General features: G+C 40.1%; 1 long non-coding RNA gene across 2 annotated transcripts; it reads left to right on the top strand.

Moving 5' to 3' along the window:
- Positions 1 to 2617: 2617 nt before the first annotated feature.
- LOC108507668 lies at positions 2618 to 15577 on the top strand. 2 transcript variants are annotated; one of them, XR_001878221.1, is made up of 5 exons: positions 2618 to 2753; positions 4252 to 4342; positions 5503 to 5608; positions 8002 to 8147; positions 15519 to 15577. It is a non-coding gene; the product is annotated as an uncharacterized LOC108507668 (long non-coding RNA). The 2 variants fall into 2 exon arrangements; XR_001878220.1 differs by lacking the exon at positions 15519 to 15577 and having other exon boundaries at positions 8002 to 8325.
- The last annotated feature ends 466 nt before the right edge of the window (positions 15578 to 16043 follow it).

Raw genomic sequence — 16043 nt, 5'->3', positions numbered from 1 at the left:
AGTCCCTATCCTTCACTCTCTTTTGGAGGTAACTTAGTATATTTCTTACAATATTAACTATTTAGCAATGTGCATATATATATATATATATATACATGTATATCACTTTCCATCCATCTGTCTCCTCCTCCACCAACTATCATCAACTGTTTGAACTCCTGTGGTTACAAGAGCAAAGATCAGGTTTGAGGAAATGCTTAGATGAATAAATGCGAGAAAGAGGTAGAAATATGAAATTTTAGAAATTAATTGATGGTAATTTAAAGTCTTGAATTCTCTCCACTTCCTCCATCCTACTTCTAAGTGCCTCTGGTCACCCTGCCTTCATCTCTCTGCTCTCCCTTCTTTTCCTTCTCTGTTTAGTTTCTTCTCACCCTGTTGGTCTGTTATAACCCTCATTTGTATACAGGGTATTTTCCTCCCTTTTCCAGCAGTTTCTTCCCCTTGAGCACTCTCATTTCCCTCTCCGTTGCTCCCCCCACTTGCCTGAGATTTTCAATCATCACTTCATGGCAGTGTTCCCTGAACCTCCCCGTGCTCACACTGCTGTACCTGCCGTGGAAAGAAAAGCACATTACTTGATTCATTTTAGAAACGATTTTACAGCACGTCAAGATAAAAAGGCTTGGGGATATAAACAAGCTCAGAAATGTTTTGAGATCAGGTAGATGTAATTAGAACACAGGCTGTTGATTAGATTACTTTATTTTGCAACAATGGGAGTTTAATCACGTTGGAAATTGGTTACAGGATTTCTTGTGGTGATTAGATATTTCTATCATATTTTAGTCATCTTTAATTACACAAATAAATACTAGTTGTTTACTTTTTTGGCTTACTTTTCTCCTGTCAGTGTTCAGACAGTGACTAGGCCTGCTGCTCAGCAGCCACAGTAAGTGCATCCAGCCTCCTCACGGCATCCACAGAGAGAGGAGGAGAGAGCTCAGTTCTCTTCCTTTGAGAGAGGATTGCTCATTACCTGTTTCACAATTCATCCCTCATGCTCATCAAAGCTCTGTTTGCTTCTGTTTTAAACCTCAGACAGCAAAGGAGAAGTTATTATGCCCAGTTCAGGCTATACAGAAACATCCTTCTTGAGCAAACACACAAAGACAGCACCGTGGTCCCCGAGCGGCTGAAGGGAAGCTTGGGGCTCAGCTGATGCACCAAGCGGGGTCAGAGCTGGACTTGGATGTCACAGTATATCCTTCCAGAGCTCTGTGGAGATGCTCCAGGTGCTGTATTCCCCTGGGGATGTGATGACAGTGCTGAGGAATACATTCAGTGCAGGTGGTTTGGGGGGTGCATGTTGAGCTCTGGGTGGGAGCCCAAGACAAGAGGCTGTGAACTGCCAACCCTTTGCATGACAAAAGGCACAGGGACCACCTGTGGCACAGCCAGGTGAGGGACACCCAGAGACAAGGCAGGAGCCCATGACTCCGGAAGAAGAGTGAGTCTGACATACTTGGACTAGGAGAGAAAAAAAGCCCAGGGATTCCTTTGTTGGGAGACCCTCCTCAGAGGCACCAACTCGAGCTGTTTCTGTGTTACTGCACCATGAATAAATTGCTTTATGGAATGAGTCCTCTGACACACTAATATGGGAAACTCAGAGTCAAACTGATGAGGAACCAAGGAGGACTGTGTAAGTGGGGTGTGCAGGGAGTCAAGAGGGGACCTGGTGGGTCACTGGAGCCACTGCTGTGAAAGGGCCTCAGTCCCAGCAGTGAAAGTCTGTGGTGCTTGGAGTGTGACTGCCTGAGAGCCTCGTGGATGGTCACACTGGGAAGGTTCCTTAACAACAGGACTGGAGTTTAAATGGCTGTTCCTGAGCTATGCAGTGCTGTGGTGGCAGAGCTGGCCCTGGCTCCTCTGCACTAATCTGCTGTGCAGATGCACACACACAGATGCACCATGTCCCTTTACATACATATACACATATATATACATATATACACATATGTATATAGTGCTAGGCTGACAAAACTGATATGGGAAACAGTGGAAACATGTCAGCTTTCTTCCCTTGGCCTATGGGGCTGCAGCCCCACTGGACTAAAAGTTGCCTGCTCCCTGGGCAGTGCACATCAGCTCCCCGATGGGTTCTGTGTCCCCAGTTTATTCCCAGGGGAGGGAGAGCAGAGCTGGCAGTCGCCTGCCTTCACTGCCACAGGACAGGGCTCGTGGCAGTGGGGGATGGCCACGTTAGGCAGGTGCAGACTGCCATTCCCACAGATCAGGTTTGATACCGTGGACATGTCAAGGTCAAATGAGGGGAGATATAAACACTCCTCTTTAGGCTTCTGCATGCAGTGTGAGAGCTTCTTGTCCTTCAGTACGAGAGAGGGAGTTTATGGGATCCCAGGAGACTTAATGCACCAAGCTGGACCTGATAATCTTACAGGAAAACTAATTCTTTTTTTTCTCCCAAAAGCTTTTTTGAGCCTCTTGGATTGGCTTCCCTCAGCTACCTGATCAGATTATTCACACTGTGCCTGGACTGCCACCCTTTTACAGTTTATATGGCACCTAAACCCCCAGAAGGCTCAGCAGACAACAATTCTATGGCTTTAATAATATATTATATAATATATCATAACTATCCTCCCATAATTATTTCCCAACTGCAGATAGGTATTTTTTCTTTTTCTTTTTTTTTCTCCTACATCCACTCTGATGTGTTAAATATGTCTTTGGTGATGGAGGTCTGCAAGCAGTCTGCTTCAAAAGTTTAGGCTACACATTGTCTTTAGGTAAGTGGCAAAATTTTCAAATTTAGTGTTCCTGTAACATTAAGAAGTAGATAACTCATTGTGAGATCCAGTATTATTGAGGCTTAGGAACCACACTGGATTTATCTGCAAGACTAAATTCTATAAACTAAACTTTAAAAGTTGCTGTTAACAGAACATTTGCCCTGTAAGACAAGTCTGTTAGACTTTGGGCAATATCTGTGTGTGTGTGTATATCCAGACAGCAATATTGTCATCTTGAACTGTTGTTGCAGGGAAGGGAAAGTGTGACAGGTAGAGGTTTTGTGTCCCTTTACCCTGTAGGTTGATTTTTAAAACTTAATTCTAATGTGTATCCTGCTGGATTCAAACTCTGACAATACGAGAAACTGTTCCTGAAAATGGGTCAATATGGTGAGGAATGAAAGGGAAAACACTGAGAAGGAAACAGAAAAATGAATTGTGTGATCCTAAGAAGATAGTGTTCATGAGCAGACCACAGAAAGAGGTGGTACTAGAAAGATAATGATTGTATTTGCAAATGCAAATTTGAAACATATGAAAACCTATGGAAAAAAATAGAGGAGATTTGAGCAGTAAAATCAAAACTTTGATTAGTTCTTTCAAGACATGAATAGAGAACGTGATCCTCATAAGGACAGCTCTTACTTTTTCTATTAGAGTGAATTTTCAGTCCTGCTTCCTCGCTTTTTTTTTTTCATTTAGTTGAAGTTTTTCTCTGGCAATATTGCAAACTTTTCAACCACCCCACTGTTGCCTTGGTCCTGCATAGCTCCAGAAACATCATCAAAACTTTCTCTGGCCCATAAGCCTGTCTCCTAATGGGGGAGTTGCCTCTCAGAAAGAGTGGTCTTATATTCCTGGAGTAAGTGCTCATACAGTCTTTCTTTGGGGACCAAAAAAAATAATGTGAGGTTCACAACATCTCCAGCTTAATGCATTTCCCCCCTCCTCCTCGTTTACCCAGTTTTCCAAGAAATCAGCCAGGCAAAGCTGTTCAAATCTGATGCTGGTAAAAGTGTGGAAGTTTAACATAAAAAAAGGAGAAGCATTTCTGTATGCCACGGTGAATACCAAAACATATTTGATAACACTGGCTTAAAGTAAGTGTGATAAATCAGTTTTTAGCATAACATTCCATATTATCTCTTTGTATAACACCTAGCAGATCTTTGGCAGTGTGAACCATTAAGGCAAAATAATACATAAAAGATGCAGTACAAAGAAAGAAATTTCCTTTTGAGGGCATAGATTTCCTTTTGAGCTCCAAGCTGTGCCGTGAGGGGAAGCACATTCAAATAACTTCTGTCCATCCACAAAAGCCAGAATGCCTCATCCTTGCAGTTTTGAAACTAAACTCTTGTCACTCTAAGTGATGCTTTGGCTGGGCCATGATCAACAGAACACAGAATTTCAAGGTCTCTGGGATGAACAAGTTCTTATTAACCTATCCATTCTTGGGTTGAAGGCACTGAGAAGTGTCTGTGTTCTCTTGTAGGGAGGTGATAATGACTGACCACATACCACCAGCTCTTCAAGCTTCTCCTTCCAACAGTCTCTGCTCACAGTCCCAGTGTTTCCAGTGTTCAGTAAGTGATGGTGGGGTTTGTAGCACAAGAGCAGTTCCTCCAGAAGTGTTACAAGAGGTTATTTCCATGGCCTATCTGGATGGAGCACAGTGCCTAGTGGTTGCCTACCAGTCCTCTCTCCTGAGAGGTGGCTGCACTTTCTGAGCAGGACTTGGGAGTCTGAAGAAGCTGCCAAGTATTGTTCAACATTATTAAGCAGTAATAACAATGTTCTGCTGTTCTGCATCATTTTCAGTCCAGCAGTGTCAAGATCCACGACACGTCCCCGAGACAGAAAATCAGTGTCCTTATTTTAGTGATGCAGATGATGAAGCAGAACGTGGTAATGTGTCTGTCACAAGGACAAACGCAGTAGGACTGGGGTAATGGCAGGAACTTTAATGGGATTTTTCTGTGGTAATCAAAAGATGCCATTTCCAGCAGACCAAGGACTACACTCTAGGCTGAGAGTGGATCTGGGAGGAATGATGTACAATGATTGTACTGATTCCTCCTCCCCTGCCACAGGCTTAATGTTATTTAATGATTGTTATACAGCAGTGCCTCAGGGCTCTGTTCTGCTAGGCTCCTTGCACACAATTAAAAAAAGATATAATCCTTAACCAAAACCTAAGGTTATAGACTGCATTTCATCTGTTATAACTTTAAAATAACAAGGATTTCCATGGGGGAGAAATAAAAAAAAATAACTAAACTGATAGGTGTATTTCAGCCAGGACACTGCATCTGGGGAGTTTTTCCAATGCTCTCACACAAAAAGGAGATAATTTACTAATAAGTTAAATAACGAATTACAGGAACTTATACTAATGATTTTGTCATTATTGTCATCAGTCCATTCAAATCTTCTCTGTGAGGCAAACTGTAAATGAAAGAGAAGGTGAGATTGATGTGGGATTTTTTAATTTTACTTTTTTAAACTTTTTTCTGTTTCACATCCGAGGTAAATGTGCTAAACAGTAAATCCCAACCTGACAGATTTAGACAGGTCTCTGTATAACAAGCACTCTTTTTCAATCTTTAAATGTCACCACTGCATAAACCTTTTCTATGTTCCCTCCTGTTCTCTAAACCCTTTATAAACCCATTATAATTTTAAAAAGATTTTATTCCTCACAGCTACTGCATAGTGGAGGTAAAAACAAATTTTTCTTTTCCAGGGTGCTGTAACTTGAGATAATATCCAGAGTGCTTGAATTGAAACTTCTGTGAAGAATACACACTCATTTGTGCCCGAACAAGAAAAAACGTGAACATATACGTTGTGTAAGTTGCTAGAGATAAAAAAATGCCCATAAATATGGTTGTGTCACTTTAAATATTTGGAGTATACTAAAGAAAGTAAATAACACTACAATTTTCACTGCAGCAGCCGACAGCTGGCTGGCTTTAAATCTTAGTGGAAACAACATTTCTGGATGCTCGGAGCCTCCACTGTTCCATTTCAGCTAAAGGCAGGATTACTTGAGCTGTATTATATCCTCCATCTCATTTTCAGCTCTATTGCACCAATTATGCAGCCTGGAGGCTTATAGAGGCTTATATTGAGTTTCAGATAGATATAAGAAAGTCATCTATATTCTCTGTGATAAAAATAGTCATTAATTACTGAGATTTGTAAACCGCTTAGCACCCTTCTTAATGTGGTACATCAGGCATTTTACTCCTTTCTGCTGCTAATCACCAAAAAATGTGTGGAGAAAAATACTTCAGGAAGAATGTGATCTTTCTTAGCTAGAATTGAATGCTGGAGTTAGAGGGATGTACAGAAAAGGCTTAGCCACTTCAAGTATGAATTTGGTTTTCAAGGGCTTCATTGTTTGTGTCTATAAAATCGATTAAACGCTGATATTGAAGGCAGCCCCTTGTGCAGGGTTCACCAATATAATCAAATGTCTCCCTTAATCTGCACAGTGGCGTGATGGCATATTAAAAAAAAAAAAAAAAAGAAGCCTTATCGAAATGGAAAAGATGTTTTCAAGTGAAGGAGGGTACCAGGGCGAAGTAACAAAAACCCCTTTAGACTTCTTTAAAAGGGCAAGAACAACAACAAACAGCTGTTAAATTTTCTGTACATGTGAATTATGTACCAACAGCTCTAAATATGAAATGGTTACTTATCATTCATCTGTTGATGGGCTTTCATAAGATGGAAGAAAACTGATCAATAATAATTTAAAAAACCCATTCAAATCTGTTTTTAAATCTCCAAACTTCATATTCTAAGTCAGACAGAATAGACCAAGTGAGTACTTAGTGAATAACTTCAGCTTTCGTGGGTTTTTGTGGTGGTTGTTTCTTTTTGGTTTGGGTGTTTTTATAACAACAAGATATTCAGTCTATTAGAGGAAAACCCGTTTAACCTGTGTGGTTTTTAAACATTTATTTCCCACATATTTTTTCTTAATTTGAAAAGTCTCCATTTGCAGGTTTTTTTTCTTGGTTGTCCTGAGATGGATGATTTAATTACAGAAGCAAATGGTTTTAGGTCTTTTATGGCTCCCATTACCATAGTAGAGAAATGCCTCTCTGGGCATAACTTATCCACATAAACTTGCCTGCAGAGTTGGGAAACAACAACATGGCATCAAGATGTCCTGTGCCTCCTGTTATGTGCTTCAGCCACAAGCCAGGTCTACCCAAGCATGTGGCTTTGCCATGGCATGAGTCTTCCTATGGCCCATGATTTTGTGGTCATGAAACCAGGGAGGGTCCTGGCACTGGTGGGCAGCCAGTGGATCTCCTGCCAGGTCCTTGGCACTGGCACTGTGAGCTGGCACACTGCATGAAGCTGCTTCCCAGTTTAGAATAGGTACAAGAACATCTACTTTTCACCCAGAAATAGTAGTCTGTGACAGCTCAACATCCAGCCAAGAAAAAAAAAAAAAAGTGTGATTTACTCAAGAGTCCTCTGACTTTACACCAAGGAGAAACACAAAGTTGATAATCCCAGTTTCACACCAGCTTCTCTGTGGATAAATGGTGCTGGTGGAAATAGTGGTGTGTAGATTACTTGATTGGACCAAAGAGAGATAATATTAATCCTAAAAAATTCATCTGTCTTGCGTCCTTTAATCACTGCAGCTGCAAAAGCACCATCAGGAGGTTAGTTTTTACAATAGAATTAATGTGAATTCACTGGAAGTCCACTAGACTGACTAGAAGTACAACCAGAGTCCAAAACAAGGCAACAGTGAAGACTAATATGTTTAGAGGCATTAACTGAGTCATCTGTTGCAGAGCTGCACCAGGCTGCAGCCGTGGAGGATCATTAGGAGATCAGCATTCATTGCTCACTGCAAAGTCCTTCAGGAGCAAAATGAAAACAAATTCCGAGATAGAAACTTCGGACAACTGAATTTAGGGATCATTCCTTGGGAATACATGTTTTGGAATATTTATACATTGCAGCACCCCCTAAGAGCCCAGTTGTGAAGCAGACATAGACACCTCACAGCTTCCAAAATAATATTCCATTGCTGACAAAAGGAAGCCTATTTATTTTTAACACAGTTGACAAATTTCAGGAAAAGTTTCAAATATGTAATCTCAGCTTGATTTTTCTAATATTTTCTTCTTACTTTTCTTCTCTTGATAATAATGACAAGACCAGATAGGGTATTACCTCATTTATTTCTTTTTGTCCATGGCCCTTTTAGGTCTGTACCTCTGAGGTGATATGGGAATCTTGGTGATGGAGTATCCAAGTACTGCACGTGGTTCTTGAACTTCCGTGAGCAAGCAGAGGTGGATAATTCATCCTGGCAGTTTTGAAGTGCAATAAACCCCAGGAACCTGAAAAGAGGTAAAGTTTTTCAAATTATTTACCGTTAATTATTTTTTACTGAAGAGTACACTTAGCATTTTAAAGATGCAATGAAAATCTTATGCTGACTGAGAAAAGCATCTGCATGAAAAACAATTTCTTGTTTTCTCCCACGATATATTCTTATCTTTTAAACTTTATCCGGTGTTGTTCCTGGCCTTCATATTTTTGCAAGCCAACAATTACTCTTCATGGCATTTTCCATCAGACTTGTTCGCTGTTATGTATTGCTTCTAGAATTGCAGGTCTCGTCCAGTTTTAATTTTTTTTTCATTGTCACCAATAGTATTAAAGATTGTGTCATGACTGGGCACCAAAAGTATTTGCAACGCTGTGGAGAGGAGAAATAAGCTTGTTAAAAAAAAAAATCACATCCTGATTTAATGCTTTCATACTATTCCTCTATTTATTTTTAATAGGAAGTGGGACAACCTGCAATACAGATTTCATAGCTTTTAAACACGAATTTACTCTTGATACTTTTTTCCCCCCAATTTGCTGCAACAAGATAATTGTACTGACTGTGCAATGGTGAGCAAGAAAAGATTACAATGTGTAGCATCCCGGTGTTTTTGACAGCCTGATGTATTGCAGCTTGAAACATGTGAGTCCTTTCAGTGTTATTCTCTCACGCTCATTAAAACTGAGAACGGGGGTTTGGAGTCTGGCACTGCTTTTCCTGCCCGTTTCCAAGGAGGAGCAGGAATAAGCCATTTGCACTGGTGACACAGGTCCCATTCACATGTTCGTGCTTGTGACCAAAGGGCTAATTTCCTGTTTCAGTTTCATTCTCATTTTCAGCCTGAGGCTGAAGGGAAATGATGACAGAGATGGCTAAATGGCACCTCAAGCGTATCTGTGAAATCACACAACAGCATTCTGTGCTGACTACAAGCAAGGGCAATATGTGGCTCTGCCACCATTATTTCTGTGAGATGCTAGCCAAGGAGAAGGAATCACATGTGTTTAGTGGAGAGAAGAAGATCAAGTCCAATAATTTTTGTTTAATACGAGCTTTGAACGCACTCCCTGGTGCAACCTGAGCTTTCTGTCACCAGCTCAGCTGTTACGTGGCTCTTGGCCCGTTTGCAAGTTCTCAGGAGTAGGGAGAAACAAACACAAGGACTAGGGAGAGAAAGGGTTTGGCTTCTTTCCTCAGAAGAGAGTTAGGATGTTCTGGAGTCAAGCTTCTTACTTGGGGCAAACAAAGCCCCTTTAGACTTAGCAATCAGAATGCAGAGAAACAGCATTATTGGTGGGGTTTCTGCTAAGAGACTGAGCCCTGAGCAGTTGTTCAAAAACCGGTAACTTGTTTCATAACAACTCATTTCCTCTCTTTATGGAAGTATATCTTGAGTTTTGGTAGAATTCAGACCGTGTCCTGCCTTCTTCCCCATGAATCACCATGGATAACAGAGCAGGAAGCTTCATACAGGAGAGAGGAACGGGTCACGCACCAAAAATATCAGTCCTGGAAAGAAAAGGATATTCCTGTCAAGTGTTTAAACAATATATGCCCCTTTTTTTCTTAAAAGGGGGAAATTAGGTGTTAATAATTCTGTCATGTGCCTTAGGATCTCTGGGTTGACACCTGACATTTGCCTTGTGTTGCTCACATACCTCTGTGGGCATAAAGGTTTGATCAGGACTCTGGTAGTTCAGCAGAACATGGTGAAAGGTGGATTATCATTCCAGCAGAGAAATGCCTCAGCAAGTTAATCTGACTTTGTTTCTTTGACTTTACTATCTATTGTACACTAGCCAGACCAACTTTTTAGATTTAATAGGACAGTCTCTTCACTTTGTGAAAGTTGCAGTTCACTGGGCATTATTCCAAAAATCATCCATTTCCAGCACTTTCAGGGTCAAAGACTCTTTGCATCTCTGGTTTACACTAAGATTGCACTGTAGCCATTATCCTTTGGAAACTAAAGATAAAGTAGAAGTGGCTTTTCCCTCTCATTTAATCACCACCATTAAGAGTTACAATAGTAAAGGCAGTGCCCAGTGGCAAATTTCCACATTATGAAATACTCTGAGGACTACCAAAGCCTGACACAGGACATTTTAAATACTGTCCCATGAAAAAATACAAAAAGCCAAAGTTTTCTATCTCCTCGGCCAGCTGAATATTTAGAAGAAAAATTAAGGTGATTTTTAAAAGATTATGTGTTTTAGTGAAGGTGCAGTGTTTAGAGTAGAGTAAGGATTTAAAGCTCAACAAACTAAATGCTATCATTTCTATTTTTTTTCCAAGTAGACAGAGCACTGCTATAGCCTACCTGAAGAGAACTCTTGGGTTTTCCCCTAAAGGCTGTGAATAGTTAGGCTTTAGGTTCAACTTAAAGCTGGGCAAATAAAAGGAAAAAATAAATCACAAATGTTTGGAGTTATGTTGAAAGGGAAACACCTGGCCATGTCCTATTGATTTTTATGTTCATCTCTTCAGAAATATTTGTATTCATGTGAGTGAAATTTTATTTGTACGAAAGTCTGAGAAATAGACTTTCAGGTTGTAGGCTGAAATCAGTTTGGTAGTATACCAAATCCATTTCAGGTCAAAGTGAAAGTAACAGCTTTCTGGTTTTAAATTTGTCAGAAGGCTCTTTTTTCTCTCTTCCCTTTTCCCCTACCTCTTCCCTAGGAAGCACTCAGAGTAGGAATGGCTCATGATATCAGAAAACATGCCTTCACCGAAAGAGTGGTCAGGAAAGTGATGGAATCACCATCCCTGGAGGTATTTAAAGGTGTATAGGCATGACACTTAGTTTAGTATCATGATTTAGAGGTGAACTTTGCAGTGATGGGTTAATGGTTTGACTCAATGGGCTTAGAGGTCTTTTTCAACCTAAATGATTCTATGACTCTAAATGACCCAGTTCCTTGCTGTCCCAGGTGCCGCTGTTATCTAGCTCCAAATACAAATTCAGCACTCAATAGAACAATTCAGTATCTCCAATAATGAAACTCTGTAATATTTTGCTTTTTAGAATCATGATAGAATAATCTTTAACAGCCACATTGTACACATTCTTTTATACCTCACCCTGGGGTGATTGTTGATCTATCTGAATTGGTTTTTTTCTCTTTCTTTCTGTCTGTCCACTACAAACTTCTTCCCAATCAGTTATACACTTCTTCCTAATCAGAACCACCCTGAGAAGGACATGCTTTTGAAAACAATTTGAATCTTGTCCTTGAAGTTCTAAACAAGATCTAGGGAGACCTGTTCAAAGAAATTTCCTCCTTCTTCCTGCACATCCTGCTGCCCTTTCTGTTGCCTCTCACTTCTGTGCAGGTGATATCTGCCAATGAATTAGGAAGATGTACTGAGACTTCTCTGAAACAAGCAAATCTTTGCTGAAACACACTCTTCCAAAGGTTCAGCAAGAAGATATTATTCTTGTAGTGCTAACAGTAGGATTATGAACACCAAAATATTCATGGATGCCCTTCATAAGCAAGCAAAGAACTCTGCTGACAGAGGGGTCTGTGAGGAGGGCAGCTGAACCAGAAACCTTTGAGGCAGGCTGGATTCCATGGCACACAGCCATGTATCCTTGCCATGAGGGAAAGTCTGGCCATTAGGTCTTGTAGCCAACTTTCTTAAAATGATCCAAAATATCTGGCCAGAGGTATTTAGAGGTGCTCAGAAACACACAAGTTTTGCAATATGTTAAAAAGAAAACTCCCAAACGCTCAAACTTTTTAATCTGTTAACCTGGCTTCCCATAAGTGCCTTTGCTTCAGTCTGTCTCCTCCATGAATGTGTTTAAATATAATGAAGTGTACCATCAAGAAAAGGGAAGAGCAGAAGCATACCCCAAGGTTACCTACTACAAACAGCAATATTAATTCTCTAAACAGAATTTTCAAGCATGTCATTGGGCAAATGTTGCTGACATAAGATCTCCAGATAATTACAGACTGCAGCAGCATTTGGAAAAGTGAAAGTATCTTTGTGAACAATAAATTCATTTATTTGTTCTACATAGATTATATATAGGACAAATGGCAGAGGCAGATGTATAGTTCATGTGTTACTTAATAGGCAGTGGTTTCCTTCAGTGGTAATGACAGTACCTTGACTGGTGGTGCACAAGAGAAGAGAGTGTGGTCAAATTAGCAGAGAAAATGGGTTTCATAAATGTAGTAATATTGAACATATCACGACATTGGTATTTGGTCAAATTCTTTCCTTGGCCAGCAATCAGATAGGTAATTCTAAGAGCAATCAGGCAACTCCAGAATCCTCTAGAATTTTTAGGTGGATGTGGTTTCTTCATTAATTTCATCTGACCACTGAGCAATCATCACATTCTCAGGAAGGGAAGCAACATGGTATGTCAAGGTATGGTAGTTGTTGGTATACATACAGCCCTTTGACTTATCCTTTGTTGTTTTTCTTTTTTAATAATTAAATCTTTGTGTGATTCTTGACTACTTATGTTTTATTCAGACTAAATATTACTGTTTGAAACTAATAATCAATAAGCACGTATGAAAACAACACAGGGGCTAGTAAAATTGATTACAAATCTCATATTGCTGTAGCCACCACTACCTCATGCTAAAAAGCATTTATCATATTAAAATCAGCTCTTCTGCTTTGCAAAGGGACTCTAGCTCTGCATTATAAAACAGGTCAATGTATTTTCAAGTGCTTTGCAAAAAGATCGCTATTTTTCTATTTAAAAAGCAAGGGAATAATCATATTAATTTTTCAGCTAAAAACTTCCTAGGAGATTTTGGGAGGTTCCTTGAATGAGGACCCTTCCCCACCTTGATTCTACAACGCCCCTGACCATCGGGTTCAGTGGCACCTGGGCTCCCACACACCCCTGTGTTTCTGCACAGACCCTCAGAAAGCTTTTCCTTGTGCTGGCTTCTGAAGTTTGTAATTGGCCTCGTTGCCTGTGGCTGGCACACAGCATGGAAGGAGCTTCCATTCCTTACTTTGCATGTGGCTTTTCACCTCCGTGGTGTTGCTCCCTGCAGCAGAGCACGCTGGGGGACAGTGAGTGCTGAGAGGAGTCAAGTGTCTTAGAGGTTAAGATGTAAACTCTTCACCCAGACAGTGAAAATTACTCTGTTGACAGGGATTACACCTTCAAGCATTGACCTTATGTCTTTCAACTCAGTACAAGATGCAGCTGTATAAAAGTGCTTTATACATAACTCCATATTACCTGTGGAGCGGTTTTTGGTTGTTAAACAACGAGGAGGAGGAGAAGCTGCATGAAAGAATCGCGTGTTGCCAATATTTTTATGCATAATAAGTGCTGGCTGAACTTGTGGGTTGTTTCATTTTCTGTTCTTTTCTGAGGCAGCTTCTCAGCTTGCTGGAAAGCTGTTTGTTGTCTTGAACAGGAAATGTTTCAGATTACACCCTTCCCAGGACTAATGGTGGTGTGGGTAAAACGGGCTGTGTAAAATATAGAAGTATGGGGGAAAAATATTGTGGGTTTTCCTAGCAATCAACAAGAGACTAAACTAAAATATTTGCTCAGCAACACGACTGGCCTGGGTTTTTTTTCTCCTTGTAGCCCTGTGGGTTAATTACGTGGCTCCAAATGAAAGTCTTTTGGGTTTACACACCCCTAAGCGTTAGCCTTCATTGTATCCCTTGGAATGAGAAAGTGGATGTGTGCAGCAGATGTTCCCAGCCTGCTTTGCCTCATTGTAATTCCTACAATACTTGGTTCCTTATCTTTAACCCATTTCTGAAATCGATGGTGTCAAGCCTCTCTGGCTTCACATAATCTAATATGTTTTAAAAAATGATTTTTCTTGCCATCTTATTCTTTCTGCCTCGCTTCTGCATCTTCCATCGACTTTAATTAAGCTTTCCTTGGGCCTGTGACCTTGGTGAGCTTTCAAAAATAAAGTGAACTGACTTGCAAAGTGATTTTTTTCCCAGTCCTTTTACAGCCCTGCTGGAAATTCACTTTGTGTGGCTTTTGAAAATATAGGCTGATCATTTGGGATCACCATATGTGTGCAGAGTGGCAAGAAGGACAAACCTCAGCCTTCTAATTGCTACATTGTAGTAAATAGCTCATTTCCCTATAATTTCTGGTTTGACTTTTCTAACCCTTCGAGAACTAACTATACACTGTTGTTTTTAAAAAGAAAGACAGAAAAAATTTGTTCTTTCAGATAGGCAGTATTGAAAGAAAAGCTTTTAAAAAAATCAAGTGCAGAGTAGAAGATGTGTAGAAATGCCTAACACAGATTCTCAGCATGCTTGTTATATTCTGGACCATTTTTTCCACCAAAAAAATCCTAGAATAGATGGGTAGAAGTAGATGGCTCTTCTTAATTCCATTTATAATTACATTTGGCTGGCTTCTGCACAAGGTCTGAATAGTGGCTCTTGTCCTGATTTTCAGTCCTATAGATCTACATGTAAATCCCTGCACACTGAAAGGCTGAATATGAAATACCCCCGAATCTGACATTATAGGTACTGATTCTACTGTGATTCTTACATGCAGAATGACTAAAGGGGGAAAAAACTTCATAGGATTTTTTTTGTTTCTTAGCTAGGTCTACTCTTTCTTACTTATAATCATTCTTTTTGTTAGCTTCTGTTCCTTTTGTGGCTGGTAGGGAGTGTAGGACTCCACACAGAGCTTTATGTAGCTTTATAATTACCTGCCTTTGCAGAGACTTCTCCTCCTGTGGTCATGGGAGAGCTGGAGGAATTTGCAGAGTGTGTGTGACCTGCCCAGTCGTGGCCCTGTAGTAAAAATCACATCTCTCTGGTGCACACACAGGGGTCAGGTAATGGAGGCAGTGTTAGATGTGACTACACACACAGAGCAAACTCCCAGCAGGAAAGGGAAAGAAAGCTTTTATGGACATTAAATAATGCAGTAAATAACACAATACAAATGTTAGTGAAGGCTGGCATTTGAGCATTAGGTCCAGGTAAACACTGGAATGAAGACTACAAAGTTGTTTGACCCAATGACCTACAGTAGTACAAGTCCTCATTTGTTTTTTCTGAAATATGTTTTGGTTTAGCCATTACTTGTTACATGTAAGCTCCTTTTTTTTTGGAAAAAAAACAAACAACAAAACAAAACTCCAAAACAAACAAAAAAACAAACAAAAAAAGCCCACCCAAAACCAATCTCTTCAAAGAGATTATGCTCAGTGTTAGCAAAAACTAAACCTTGATTTAACCGTGACTATCTGACATACTATTAAATTTAGCAATCCCTCTTGCTATGATGCATTTAATACTGTCCTAATTCCTAGTGTTCCTCAAGCCATATTCTAGTATGTTATATTTTCCCACTGCAAACAAGACATTTACATGAGGTTGGTTTTTTTTTTATTTAGATATTTTAGTGTCCAGCCCAGAAAATCACATCAGATCCCTGCAGAGGTGTTCAGTGCTCTGGTTTTAAACCTGGAAACTGTATATGAGATCAGCCAAGTGTGATATTTTCCTAACACAGAAGCTGAGAGTTTGCAGTCCAGAAGCTCTGCAGAGGTGTGTGCTGCTCTTGGAATGAGCTTGGATGTCTCTGATGTGCTGCTGCCGTGCTCCTTGTGGACAAAGCCTCAGTGAGTAAGAAGGGATGACTCACTGCCATGAAATTAGGCATGTGCCCTCAAGTGGTATTAGATCAAGTCATAACCCTGGTTCTAAAAAGCATTGATTTAGTCATTTGTGTCAAATTTAATGGAAGGTATTAATGATGTCATAAAATTACTAACATCAACTCCTTGCCATCTATGAAAAGTGGGTGCCTCAATCAATTATGACATTCAGGTCACAGCAGATTTCTTTTTTTTTTCTCTTTTTAGTTCTTTGGAGTCAGTCTATTGTTGCTGTGAGATTTAAGAGAAAAGTTAGAAGAG

This window comes from Lepidothrix coronata, unplaced genomic scaffold, assembly GCF_001604755.1.
Source record: "Lepidothrix coronata isolate B3197 unplaced genomic scaffold, Lepidothrix_coronata-1.0 Scaffold264, whole genome shotgun sequence".
Classification (NCBI taxonomy): Eukaryota; Metazoa; Chordata; class Aves; order Passeriformes; family Pipridae; genus Lepidothrix; species Lepidothrix coronata.
The sequence above is the reverse complement of the archived record's forward strand: the minus strand, read 5'-3'. Positions and strand labels throughout refer to the sequence as shown.